General features: G+C 45.0%; 1 protein-coding gene across 1 annotated transcript in view; it reads left to right on the forward strand.

Annotated features, from left to right (window-relative positions):
• LOC143296607 (uncharacterized) overlaps window positions 1-12,500 on the forward strand; it is a 104,567-nt gene that overhangs the window by 56,091 nt on the left and 35,976 nt on the right. The window lies entirely within an intron of this gene.

The following is a 12,500-nucleotide window of genomic DNA, read 5'->3' on the forward strand; positions in this document are numbered from 1 at the left end:
GCCCTTTACGTGAATCACGACAATGCCGCTGCATGTTGTAGATCCACCCGGACAACACAACACAACACAGACACAAGGTTTCTGCCCTCTCCCCCACACTCCAGAAAACCAAAAAAGTAGGCATACAATGCATTGTCGTGAAACGTCTCGAGAAGAACCACAAACACAAATCCACGTTGTTACGTCGGTATTACAGAGGTCTCGAGAACATACACAGACAAGGGTCTTTATTCTAGGGAGTGGAGTTTGATGTCGTAATGGTTTCCTACTCTGACAGCCCGAAACAAGAAGGCGCTATCGCGAAAAACGTGTTGATGTATGGTATAAAGCTTTTACGCTAGTCGTTTGAGAACTTCGTCAGATTCTTCCTAGGTTTACAAGACATGTAGTCTAACTCTTGTTGACATTGGGTCTAAGTTGGCTGTGGTAGTTCTTGAGTCTTCTCCAGATGTTTGAAGGTTGTTGTTTTTTCCTCTTTCACAAGAATTGTATAGACCGTGTTGACAGTGGGTATAACCCTCTTGCTTGTAGTTCTGGAAGTTGATCTGGAAGTCTTGTTTTGGCTGTGTTCTGCTCACACGATTTGGTGTTTGCTGTAGGATTGTGCTTACGTTATGTGAGATTGCTGGTTCTGGTTTTCTGTTGTTGTTATTCACAACCGGTCACCGTGTTGAGACAACGTTTATTTATTTATTTATTTTTTTTATAGGGAGGAAAGTCGCCGAAGCGTTTTTGAAATGCTGATCATAGTTCTGCTCGTCACCCTCAAGTGGTATTTGCCCTGCTTTGGGGAAGAACGTGTACAGAAGTGAGTGTCTTCTTCTTCTCATCCTTCAACTACTCAATGAAGAGTCATTGAGGTACCGCTCAGAAGAACTGTTCATCAGATTCTTCCATGTCCGTTGGTTGTGTCAAAGCGTGGGTCTCCGGTCTTCTGCTTCTTCTTCTCCTCCTCCTTCTCCTAGTTGTTGTTGTTGTTGTTGCTGTTATTGTTGTTGTTGTTCTCCTCCTCCTCCATTAACTACTCATTAAGAGTCTCAAGCCTGACTAAGCGCGTTGGGTTACGCTGCTGGTCAGGCATCTGCTTGGCAGATGTGGTGTAGCGTATATGGATTTGTCCGAACGCAGTGACGCATCCTTGAGCTACTGAAACTGAAACTAAGAGTCACTGGGGCGCCGCACAGAAGAGCTGTTCACCAGATTCTCCCAGGTCTGTTGGTCGTGTTAAAGCCTTGTTCTCTGCTCTGCTGTGCTGAGCTCTGTAGTAAGTTTTTGTGGACGTAAACCAAATATTGCTGCTGACTGCCCGGCCAAAAAGCAGTGGGGCTACTTCACGGATGATGTGTGTGGATCTAAGCTGAGTTTGATGTTGGTTAGTTATTAGTGTTGTTCGGTTAGTTGGTTGGGTAGTTGACTGATTGATCGATGAGCCGATTGTTAGTGAGTCGATTTCTCGATACACACTTTTGTGTGCGTGGGTGTGTGTATGTGTGTGTATGATGAGTGTGTGTGTGTGTGAGTGTGTGTGTGTGTGTCTGTGTGTGTGTGTGCGAGTGTGTGTGTGTGAGTGTGTGTGTGTGTGTGTGTGTGTGTGTGTGTGAGTGTGTGTATGTGTGTGTGTGTGCAAGAGGATGTTTGTGTCTATTAAAAACCAAGAAAACGCAGAATGTTATGCTTGTGAAACTCCAAAGGGAAGTCTTTTTCCACAACAAAAAATAATCAAGATAAGAAGGGATTCTTTTCATACCTACTCATCAAAGAACGAATGTATTCGTACCTTAGGGAAAAAAAAGTTTGTTTTCCTGAATCAAATTAACCACCACCTACCCCTCGAAAACCGAAGATGTGTTTTTCCTTTAACCAAGAAAAGAGAGAGTGTTTGTGTACGTTAATCATGAAGGGGAATTTGTTTGTAACCAAGAAAATTAACATTTTCGTATCTTACCAAATTACACAAGAAAAAAACGCCGTTGTGAACTCTAAACAAATAGAATAATTGTTGTATGCCCTGACCATACAAGAAAGAATGTTTATAGGCCCAACAAACAAAACGAAAAAGGGTTTGGAATCTTTACCAACTAAAAGCAAACAAAACAAAATGAAAAACGTAAAGAAAGCCTTTCTTTCGCACCTCACCCAACAAAAGAAAGAGGGCTTGTACACTTTCACCGGCTAAGCAAGAATGCGTGTGTGTGTGTGTGTGTGTGTGTGTGTGTGTGTGTGTGTGTGTGTGTACCTCAGCCAAGAAATGAATGATTTTGTTCCCGTCACCGATCCCCACGATCTTTGTGTCAGAGATTAAGGAAGGTTGGGGCACATTGTGTGTGTGTGTGTGGGGAGGGGGGGGGGGGGGGGGGGTTGGGGGGTGGAGGGGGGGCGTGGGGGTCGAGGGGGGGGGGGATTTCTGAGGACTATCTCCCCAGGCTTCTTCGCTCGACTGTCTTTTGTGACTCGAGCTCACACACCCACACCCACACACAAACACTCTCGCACACACGCACACACACATACACGCACACACACGCAAACACGCACGAACGTACGCACGCACACATGCATGCACGCACGCACTCTCTCACACACACATACACGCATACACACCCACCCACCCACACAAACACACGCACAACACTACACTACGCTACACCATCACACCTCGTCTTTGTCAGTGCATGTTTACATGTATGACCTTTTTGTTTTCTTTTCCTTTTTTTATATATATATATTTTTGTCTTCCATTTTGACAGTCACGTTCCTTTTTCACCAGCGCAGCGGAATGCGTATTGATCGTGTCCCCGTGAACCCATGACACTCTTTACGGGATCTTTTTATAGGTCTTGGGTGCGTTGATCTTGTGTCTGTGTGTGCACACGAATGGAGATAGGCCGCTGACAGGAAGGTCTGCAGAGTATGGGACGGGAAACACACACACACATACCCCCCCCCCCCCCCCCCACTTCCCCCCACCCACCCCCACACAGACAGATTCAAGATTATAAAAAAAAATATTTACTCAAGGATAAAGATTTTAGGCATCGCCCAGTCTTCCTATCTGCCCTTGTGACAACAATAACAATAACAACATTAACGATAACGACACAGCAATAATAATTTTGTTAACACTACTATATCTACTGCTACTACAACGAAGAATAATCACCATCATCATCATTTACATCGTAAAAAGTAATAAAACGAACGCATTCACACATTCATATCCGTACACATGCACACACTCTCTCCACCCAACACACACACGCACACACACACACACGCATACATAGAGAGAGAGCAGGAGAGAGAGAGAGAGAGAGGGTGGGGGGAGAGAGATGGTGGGGCGGTGGCTTCGTGGATTCTCGCCCGTGTTTCCTGAGTTCGATCCCCTCGTCGCACCTCGATCTCTTTGGTCGACATAATTATGTGCAGACCTTCTATCGCCTGAACCCCATTCGTGCGTATACGCATGCAGATGATATTCTGTAATCCATGTCAGTGTTCGGTGGGTTATGGAAACAACGTACCCAGCATGCACCCCCACGAAAAGGGAGTATGGCTGCCTACATGGCGGGGTGAATAAATAGAACGGTCATATAGGTAAAAGGTTACGTGTGTGTGTGTGTGTGTGTGTGTGTGTGTGTGTGTGTGTGTGTGAAACCTTATCGAATGGAACAGGAAACGAATGATGAGCGCCCAGTGGCAGCTGTCAGTCGGCTCTACCCAGGTAAGCAGCTTGTCGTACACGCGACTCCCGTTTTTGTAAAGCGCCTGGAGAGCTTGGTCTCCGACCGAAGATAGGCGTTTGATAAGTATCCGTATCATTATCATCATCATCATGGTTACCATCATCAACGTCATCACTATCATCATCGTCATCTCCATGATTATCATCATCAACATCATCACTATCATCATCGTCATCACCATGATTATCATCACAAACATCATCATCACCACCATAATCATCATCATGATTATCATCACCAACATCATCATCATCATGATTATCATCACAAACATCATCATTATCATCACCATCATGATTATGATTACCATCATCATCCTCATCACCAGCATCGTCATCATCACTATTACCATCATCATCTTCATCATCATCACCATTACCATCATCATCATCACCATTACCATCTTCATCATCACCATCACCATCGTTACCATCATTATCATCACCATCACCACCAACACCATCATCATCACCATCACCATTACCATCACCATCATCACCATCGCCACCAACACAATCACCATCATCACCATTACCATTATCACGATCACCATCATCACCATTACCATCATCACCATCACCATCATCACTATCACCACCATCACCATCATCACCATCGCCACCATCACCATCACCATCATCACCATTACCATTATCACGATCACCATCATCACCATTACCATCATCACCATCACCATCATCATCACCATCATCACCATCACCATCATCACGATCACCATCATCACCATTACCACCATCACCATCATCACCATTACCATCATCACTACCACCATCATCATCACCATCACCATCATCACCATCACCATCATCACCATTACCACCATCACCATTATCACCATCACCATCACCATCATCACCATCACCATCATCACCACCATCACCATTTAAACTAGAAAACAAGTGTCCGCGGATCCTTGTCTCATGAAAACGGACAGGAATTTTTGCTCCCCTCTCCATCGGAACTTGACAGGTTTTTTTTTCAGGTTCGGGATGTGTTCATAAAAGAGTATTTGACTATTCAAGGGCACTCTAGCTTGTAAGGAAAGGCGTCTTCAGGACCTGGACCAGAAGCGTCAATCCCACAAAGGGAGGAGACAAGACTCATCTGCTGGTGTCTGCCGAGCCCACAGCGCGGCCGCCTTTATGCTGCCTCCTCATCTCCGGAGTCACTGACGTCTCTGTCGTTCGCGATTGACTTTCATGATTTGAGTATTCCTGAGTTTCGTGGCATCGTGGAGATGATTGTGCCCCTGATCATCCGTGAGAGATTTTTGCTATGGGAGCAAAATTACAAGGGGTTTGAAATATGTGCATTGGACATCATCGAAGCTTTTCTTTTTGTTTGTTTGTTGGGAGCTGAGACAGATCTTGACAAGTCATTACCCGCTCGCGTTGTTTGCGTGTCTGGGGTCATTTGTATAAACTGTCCGTTTTGGGTCGTTTTCTTCCAGTCTCTGTCTCTCTTCCCTGTCTCTCTCTGTCTCCGTCTTTATCTTTTTTCTTTCTCTGTGTGCCTTCCTCTTCCCCCCTTTCTTTCTCTGTGTGCCTTCCTCTTCCCCCCTTTCTTTCTCTGTGTGCCTTCCTCTTCCTCCTTTCTTTCTCTGTGTGCCTTCCTCTTCCTTCTTTCTCTGTGTGCCTTCCTCTTCCCCCCTTTCTTTCTCTGTGTGCCTTCCTCTTCCTCCCTTTCTTTCTCTGTGTGCCTTCCTCTTCCTCCCTTTCTTTCTCTGTGTGCCTTCCTCTTCCTCCCTTTCTTTCTCTGTGTGCCTTCCTCTTCCTTCCTTTCTTTCTCTCTGTGCCTTCCTCTTCCTTCCTTTCTTTCTCTCTGTGCCTTCCTCTTCCTCCCTTTCTTTCTCTGTGTGCCTTCCTCTTCCTCCCTTTCTTTCTCTGTGTGCCTTCCTCTTCCTTCCTTTCTTTCTCTGTGTGCCTTCCTCTTCCTTCTTTCTTTGTGTGCCTTCCTCTTCCTTCCTTCTTTCTCTGTGTGTCTTCCTCTTCCCCCCTTTCTTTCTCTGTGTGCCATCCTCTTCCTCCCTTTCTTTCTCTGTGTGCCTTCCTCTTCCTTCTTTCTTTGTGTGCCTTCCTCTTCCTCCCTTTCTTTCTCTGTGTGCCATCCTGTTCCTTCCTTTCTTTCTCTGTGTGCCTTCCTTTCCTTCTTTGTGTGCCTTCCTCTTCCTTCTTTCTCTGTGTGCCTTCCTCTTCCTTCCTTTCTTTCTCTGTGTGCCTTCCTCTTCCCCCCTTTCTTTCTCTGTGTGCCTTCCTTTCCTTCTTTGTGTGCCTTCCTCTTCCTTCTTTCTCTGTGTGCCTTCCTCTTCCTTCCTTTCTTTCTCTGTGTGCCTTCCTCTTCCTTCCTTTCTTTCTCTGTGTGCCTTCCTCTTCCTTCTTTCTTTGTGTGCCTTCCTCTTCCTCCCTTTCTTTCTCTCTGTGCCTTCCTCTTCCTTCCTTTCTTTCTCTGTGTGTGCCTTCCTCTTCCCTCCTTTCTTTCTCTTTATGCCTTCCTCTTCCTCCCTTTCTTTCTCTGTGTGCCTTCCTCTTCCTCCCTTTCTTTCTCTGTGTGCCTTCCTCTTCCTCCCTTTCTTTCTCTGTGTGCCTTCCTCTTTCTTCCTTTCTTTCTCTGTGTGCCATCCTCTTCCTCCCTTTCTTTCTCTGTGTGCCTTCCTCTTCCTTTCTTGCTTTCTCTCTGTGCCTTCCTCTTCCTTCTTTCTCTCTGTGCCATCCTCTTCCTCCCTTTCTCTGTGTGCCTTCCTCTTCCTTCCTTTCTCTGTGTGCCTTCCTCTTCCTTCCTTTCTTTCTCTGTGTGCCTTCCTCTTCCTTTCTTTCTCTGTGTGCCTTCCTCTTCCTTTCTTTCTCTGTGTGCCTTCCTCTTCCCCCCTTTCTTTTCCTGCGTGCAGTTTTATTTGTTTTTCCTATCGAAGTGGATTTTTCTGCAGGATTTTGCCAGGAACAACCCTTTTGTTGCCGTGGGTTCTTTTACGTGCGCTAAGTGCATGCTGCACACGGGACCTCGGTTTATCGTCTCATCCGAATGACTAGTGTCCAGACCACCAATCAAGGTCTAGTGGAGGGGGAGAAAATATCGGCGGCCGAGCCGTGATTCGAACCAGCGCGCTCATATTATCTCGCTTCCTAGGCGGACGCGTTACCTCTATGTAGAGGCCATTACTCCACTTTGATCTTTGTATTTGATCTTCTGCGTGCGTATACAAACAAGGAGGGTTCAGGCACTAGCAGGTCTGCACATAATGTTGACCTGGGAGATCGGAAAAATCTTTCCCCCTCGCCCTTCTTTCCCCGCCCCCCTTTTTTTTTTTTTCCACGGATGGATGCACACAAGGCTGACTTGAGCCGTGACTTTTGTTTGACCCCTTCTTCGTGTGAGAAAGGCGGGATTAGTGGGCTCAGGGGGAGTAGGACTGTCTTTATTGTCATCGTTGTCATCGGGCTGGTGGCATCCACATTCCGGTCTGGTGTATCGTGCCGTTTGCTGTGTTAGTTTGTCTGTGTGTGTGTGTGTCTTTCTTTCTTTCTTTTTTTTTTCTTTCGTTTTATCGTTTTCTTTCTTTCTTTTAGCTTTTTTTTCGTGTCTTCTTTTTTCTTTCTTTCTTTTTTGAGAAGTAACGAATACATACATTTACTTGTTTAAGAGTACAGACATAGAGCCGTGTACACAGATTATATATGTCAAGCACGCACCCACATCTCAGGTAGTTTCGTGATTTTTGTTCTGTGATTCATTTGGTTGTTTCTTTTCTTCTAGCCGTTCTTCTTTCTATCCTTCTTTCTTACTTACACCTTTATTTTTCCAATCCTTTCTTTTCTTTGTTTTTTTCTTCTTCTTTTTTTCGTCGGTCTGTTTCCGTTCGTCCACAATTTCCTTTTCTTTTTTAATTCGGCTTTTGTTATTGTAGTTTCTTTCTCTCTCTTCCTTTTTTATATTCCGTATGTTTGGTTTTTATTCCTTGATCTGTTCTTTTTTGTTTCCTTTTTCTTTTTCTCTCTCTTTTCTTTCGTCCCTTTTCCTTGACTCACGTGTATAAGTGTAAATTGAGTCTATGTAATAATACTGTGTGTGTGTGTGTGTGTGTGTGTGTGTGTGTGTGTGTGTGTGCGAGCATGCGTGTGCGTGTGTGTGTGTGTGTGTTTGTGTGTGTGTGTATGCAGGGTAAACTTTAACATTGGCTTTTTCTTGGCGACTACAAGTGGCGTTGGGACCAAACGTGGCATGATAGTTGGTGTGAATATTTTTAAAATCACCCCCTTAATGATGATATGGTGAGCAGGGTGAGGGGCCAAAGGTCAAGGCCACTATTCGGCACAGTAGAGAAAGCTCGATGGAGACCGTGTCTTACATTCAGTTTTAATTAGAATTGGTATTATGACTTCCTTCCTTCCTGTCTTTCTTCATTCTCCTTCCCTCTCCTCCTCTTCCCTCTCCTCCTCCTTCGCTTCTTCTTCATCTCCTTCTTCCTCCTCCTCCTCCTCCTCTTCTTCTTTTCTTCTTCTTCCGCCTCCTCTTCCTCCCCCTTCTTCTTCTTCGTCGTCATCTTTTTCGCCTTCTCCTCCTCTCATTTCTTTTTCTTCTCCTATGAGCGGTATGAACACACAGAAGGCATAATTTGCTCAAATGCCACGTTGATGTGGAACCTCACAATCATAAACATCCACTGATCACAGTCATTCAGTTTTCAGTCTGGGAAATCGGTACTCAATTTGTTCTTGTTCTTCACGTTTAAAGATCCATACCAGTAGATGAACGAGAAAGTTAAAACCGATTCAATGAAACAGCGGTAAAACTCTGAAGAATTTTGGGATTGACTTGAATGTTTGTGAGCTTTAGTAAGCAGCAGATGAAAGACTGGCATTTATTTTGGTGTGATAGGTGTTGGGTGTAAAACTGAGTTTATTGTCACTAACTCTTTCGACTTGTGTGCCGTTAATAAAGAGATTAGGGACAGGGGTCGGACTTTTCCTGAAATCAATAACTTTTTTTTTTCGCTTCTTTCAGTTTTACATCAAAATAGTTCTTCTTACACCAAGATGAAAAGATCTCAACTTGTTCAAAATAGACAGCGTCAGAGCTGGAAAGATCTTCAAGTGCAGTGTCATCAGAATATTTATCAAAGGTGTTATTTCTGCACCAGTGTAGTCATTGGTATATAATGTGAACAGGACAGGTGACAGAACTGTTCCTTGGGGGGCACCAGTTGAAGTTGTTTTGAAGGAGGAAAGAGCTTGAAGAAAACGGACAGACTGGGCTCTGTTATCAAGAAAATTGGTGATATATAGAACGAGCTTTGGACTAAGGTCAAGGGAAAGAAGCTTCAGTGCCATCAGATGTAGTTTGTAATTGTATTTCTTTTTTTGTCACAACAGATTTCAAGTTGTGAAATTCGGGCTGCTTTCCCCAGGGAGAGCGCGTCGCCACACTGAGAGCGCCACCCATTTACTTTTGTATTTTTTCCTGCGTGCAGTTTTATTTGTTTTATCCTACTGAAGTTGATTTTTCTACAGAATTTTGCCAGGGACAACCCTTTTGTTGCCGTGGGTTCTTTTACGTGCGCTAAGTGCATGCTGCGCTCGGTACCTCGGTTTATCGTCTCATCCGAATGACTAGCGTCCAGACCACCACTCAAGGTCTAGTGGAGGGGGAGAAAATACCGGCGACTAAGCCGTGATTCGAACCAGCGCGCTCAGATTCTCTCGTTTCGCAGGCAGACGCATTACCTCTAGACAACACTCCACACTTCTTTTGTGGTTGTATGGTATTGAACACAGAAGAAAACTCTATGAACAGAACACGAACAAAGGAATTTGGTTTTCCAAGGTGGATGTATGCGTGATGAAGGAAGGTGAGTAGCATCCACAGTACTTCTATTGGCTCTGTTAGAAAACTGATGTTGATCACTGTATGGAACAGTGTATGACAGAATGTATTTGAGAATTATGAATTCAAAGCATTTTCATCACAATAGGGGTAAGGGCAATAGGGCGATAGTCGTTCAAGGAAACAGGTCTTTTGTTTTTGGGGACAGGGTGGATAATTGATTTCTTCCATGATTCTCCTTCCTCCTTCTCCTCCTCCTTCTTCAACTTCTTCTTTGTCTTCTCACCCTTCTTTTTCTTCATCTTAATTCCTTTCCACGGTTGGGTGCACGCTTGCTCTGATTTCCCCCATGACTCCCGTTCGGCCCCCTTTGTGCGGTGACTGATGAGAAGATTAAGCGGTGCTGATGAAGGAAGGACTTTGTCATGGTTCTCCCGTTTCCGAGTGGCCGTATCTATTTCTTGGTGTGTGTGTGTGTGTGTGTGTGTGTGTGTGTGTGTGTGTGTGTGTGTGTCTGCGCGCGCGCTCGCTCACCATGAGCGTGGATGTGTGTATGTATTCAAGCAAACAATGTGTGGTCACCTTCACCTTTGACCCCTCCACCCCCGCCCCTCTCTGCCCCTCACCCATCATTATCCTCTTCCCTCCCCCTCACCTTTCATACACCCAGTCAAGCCAGAACTTTTTACAGTGTGTGATGATGGGTATGGGGCCATTCAGTGCATGGTAGATTAACTTTGAAAAGACTTCAGGAAACAGCGAAGAATGGAGAATGATTGTGCAGACAGAGACATACCTCCCCGACCCCAGACATCCCCACACAACCCCCCACAGCCCCCCTCGCCCCCCCCCCCCCCCCCCACACACAACCCCACCCCCCCCCCCCCCAAAAAAAAAAAAAAAAAATCAGTGCGCGGATTAGTCATATCCAAAGTCACTGTCATGAATACTGGGTGGTCATGTTTTGCTCCTCTGTTCGTCTCTGTAAGTGTTTTTGTCTGTCCTTGTCAATGTCTGTTTCTCCTTGCCTCTATACAGGTATATCTTTGACTTCTTTCCTGTCTGTCTGCCTGTCTGTCTGTCTGTCCTTGTCAATGTCTGTTTCTCCTTGCCTCTATACAGGTATATCTTTGACTTCTTCTCTGTCTGTCTGTCTGTCCTTGTCAATGTCTGTTTCTCCTTGCCTCTATACAGGTATATCTTTGACTTCTTCCCTCTCTGTCTGTTTGTCTGTCCTTGTCTATGTCTGTTTCTCCTTGCCTCTATACAGGTATATCTTTGACTTCTTCCCTGTCTGTCTGTCTGTCCTTGTCTATGTCTGTTTCTCCTTGCCGCTATACAGGTATATCTTTGTCTTCTTCTCTGTCTGTCTGTCTGTCCTTGTCAGTGTCTGTTTCTCCTTGCCTCTATACAGGTATATCTTTGACTTCTTCCCTGTCTGTCTGTCTGTCCTTGTCAGTGTCTGTTTCTCCTTGCCTCTATACAGGTATATCTTTGACTTCTTCTCTGTCTGTCTGTCTGTCCTTGTCTATGTCTGTTTCTCCTTGCCTCTATACAGGTATATCTTTGACTTCTTCCCTGTCTGTCTGTCTGTCCTTGTCAGTGTCTGTTTCTCCTTGCCTCTATACAGGTATATCTTTGACTTCTTCTCTGTCTGTCTGTCTGTCCTTGTCTATGTCTGTTTCTCCTTGCCTCTATACAGGTATATCTTTGACTTCTTCCCTGTCTGTCTGTCTGTCCTTGTCAGTGTCTGTTTCTCCTTGCCTCTATACAGGTATATCTTTGACTTCTTCTCTGTCTGTCTGTCTGTCCTTGTCTATGTCTGTTTCTCCTTGCCGCTATACAGGTATATCTTTGACTTCTTCCCTGTCTGTCTGTCTGTCCTTGTCAGTGTCTGTTTCTCCTTGCCTCTATACAGGTATATCTTTGTCTTCTTCTCTGTCTGTCTGTCTGTCCTTGTCAATGTCTGTTTCTCCTTGCCTCTATACAGGTATATCTTTGACTTCTTCTCTGTCTGTCTGTCTGTCCTTGTCAGTGTCTGTTTCTCCTTGCCTCTATACAGGTATATCTTTGACTTCTTCCCTGTCTGTCTGTCTGTCCTTGTCAATGTCTGTTTCTCCTTGCCTCTATACAGGTATATCTTTGACTTCTTCCCTGTCTGTCTGTCTGTCTGTCCCTCTCTGTCTCCCTCTCTGTCTCTCGTTTCTTCGTCTCCTCCTCCTCCTTACCATCTTCCGCCCTCTTTCGTATATGCGTGTACACTTTATTAGATGTCGAAAAGCAGGTGTAGAGAGAATGAACAGGCCCTGTCTAAGATATTAATCCTTCAGTAATAACATTTTGAGTATTCATAAATCATCAACGCTGGAGCGAAACACACATGCGCGCGCGCGCACACACACACACACACACACACACACACACACACACACACACGTTTAAACGTATCGGTTTACCCGACGGCAATCATGACGGACAATAGTAATAATATATGAGAGGTCATCTGTCTCCATTATCGGACTAATCTGACATCCTGCATGTTCAGTCCAGTCCAGGTGTATCGTAAATGTGCGGGGTTCGAATGGTGGGCGGAAGATGATGGGGTTAGGGGGGAGGGGGGAGGGGGGGTCATCGATTTATCGATACGTCAGTTAACAGCGGTGTTTCTAGTGGCTGGTGATCCTTAATAGCGTTTGGTGTTGTGTTGTGGGCGGTCCGTGATGGCTCACTGGCTGATGACTGTGTTATCGACAAGCAAGTGTAGAGAGAATGAACAGGCCATGTATAAGATATTAATCCTTCAGTAATAACATTTTTTTGTATTCATAAATCATCAACGCTCGACCGAAACACACACACACACACACACACACACACACACACACACACACACACACACACACACACACACACACACAC

The sequence above is a fragment of the Babylonia areolata genome, chromosome 21 (genome assembly GCF_041734735.1).
Source record: "Babylonia areolata isolate BAREFJ2019XMU chromosome 21, ASM4173473v1, whole genome shotgun sequence".
NCBI lineage: Eukaryota > Metazoa > Mollusca > Gastropoda > Neogastropoda > Buccinidae > Babylonia > Babylonia areolata.